The 2,036-nt window shown below is 31.8% G+C and overlaps 1 long non-coding RNA gene across 1 annotated transcript; it reads right to left on the bottom strand.

Moving 5' to 3' along the window:
• Nucleotides 1-655: 655 nt before the first annotated feature.
• Nucleotides 656-1,722, bottom strand: LOC131637857 (uncharacterized). The gene is made up of 3 exons (XR_009294509.1): nucleotides 1,540-1,722; nucleotides 1,386-1,460; nucleotides 656-1,061 (listed from the first exon to the last, which is right to left on the bottom strand). It is a non-coding gene; the product is annotated as an uncharacterized LOC131637857 (long non-coding RNA).
• Between the last annotated feature and the right edge of the window lie 314 nt (nucleotides 1,723-2,036).

Here is a 2,036-nt window from a genome sequence, read left to right as displayed (position 1 = left end):
CTACATTTATACCATTGTGAACCAAGATTTGTTCCACCACGTTTGAAATATCATTTTGACCCATATATGCATTTTGCTGAACATTTCTTAAGATTTGAAACAACGGTCTTGCCAAATTAAAAGGCGATCGTGGTGGATTTACTGAAGACGACACTACGACTGCTGTCGTCCTAGTGGTGCCTGATGTACTAACTGGAGATAGGATTGCCGCGTTTTGTGATAGTGTTCCAGTAGGAACAACATCTACGTGATTCCTAGAAGAATCACGCGTGTTTGTATTATTATTATTAGACATTTCATTCAATTGTCTACCACTCCTTAATCTCATTCATACTTTCGACTAAGATTAGAGAGGAAAAAAACAGAAATTAGCAACCAGCGTGTCCCACTAGGCGTGCCAATTTATTTACCCAGAAATTTGGTAAACAACCGCTAGTTTCTTTTTAAAGGTTACTTTGCGGAATCAACTAGTAAATCCCAGGACTTATTGTTATGTTCTTGTTTCGTATGAATTTGACTTGCATTAAATGCATATAATTTGAAAGTAAATAAAAGGAGTAACACATAATTTAAAGCTTGACTAAAATAAAGGCGCTAAAAGAAAGTAGTAAATTTATGTAAAAGACAGACTGAAATATTAAAATGATTGCATAATAATTAATCTGGTACGCATACATACATTCTCAGAAAATTACACTCGTTTCTCATTGTGTGTGAAGAGATTGAGTATTGTCTTTTGTGATGTAGAAATGCGGACCCCTAAACTACTGACATTTATTTGCTTAAATAGAAATCCTAAAATAAACTGCCCTAACGGTCGACTATTCATATGTCGCCACGTGTCCCAACCATGCAGTCCCTTTTCTTGAGGAAACTCCACGTATTCCAGACGACAAAACTGCCAACAACCGTCTTTCTTCTTAAGCCTCGGGCCTTCGACTTCGACTCCTTCACAAACTCACAACCTTTTTATTTTATTAAGTGTTTCCATAGGGCTTCTTCGGTCGAGAGCATACTACACCGTCGAACGTCTTCGACCAAAACTTGCCTTTTCCTTATTTCTGTAAAGTCAAACCCAAAAATAGAAAGTCGAAATCTTTTGGTAACAGTATTATAATAAAATATAAAATGTTATATACTTTAAAAAATCTATTTTAACATAATATATATATATATATATATATATATATATATATATATATATATATATATATATTATAAAACCGGTTTTAATATATATTTTTCATTCTATTTTTTATATATATTAAAAAAAATTAGAACATAAACCAACCACATATAGCAACAATATACAAACAACACCAATCAAAATTATAAACAAACACATATATTAACTAGAAATTTTAGTGTTAAAATTGAAAACGTACCTCTATGAAGCATGCAAATAAACTCTAAAATAAATAACTGAAACTTGAAATCTTGAAGCTTTATAAAAACCCCAACTACAACAAAAATAAAAATTAAATATTAGAGATTAAATTTTAAATGAAAATAAGAAAAATAGAACAAGAAAAATATTACCTTTAAATAACTGTGGGTGGAAGAACAATTGAAATTATGCTGGAGGAAGAAGAGAGGAAAAGGCAGAGACAAAATAGAGGGACCAAAACTGTTTGAATTTAAAATAGAGGGACTAATTTCGTGAATCAGACAAAATAGGGGGATCAAAACTATAACTTAGCCATTGAAGCTTAGAATCTTGAAGTTTGAAAACCTCAACTACAACAAAAATAAAAATCAAATACTAGGGATTAAATTTTAAACGAATATTAAAAAAAAATAAAGCAAGAAAAATATTACCTTTGAAACTTTGTTGGAGGAAGACGAGATGAAGAGGCAGAGAAGAGAGGAAGAAAAAGAGATGAGAGTAAAAGGCTGAGAAGGGGGAGAAAGAAAGAAAGAAAGAAAGAAAGAAAGAAAGAGGAAGAAAGAAAGAGGAAAAGGGTAACTGCACGATCTGGAATTTGCATTAAATATATAGAGTATAGCGACGTAATTTTCATGACGCAAGCCAACGA

This window comes from Vicia villosa, unplaced genomic scaffold, assembly GCF_029867415.1.
Source record: "Vicia villosa cultivar HV-30 ecotype Madison, WI unplaced genomic scaffold, Vvil1.0 ctg.002099F_1_1, whole genome shotgun sequence".
NCBI lineage: Eukaryota > Viridiplantae > Streptophyta > Magnoliopsida > Fabales > Fabaceae > Vicia > Vicia villosa.
Note: the sequence above shows the minus strand (reverse complement) of the source record. Positions and strands in the feature narration are given on the sequence as shown.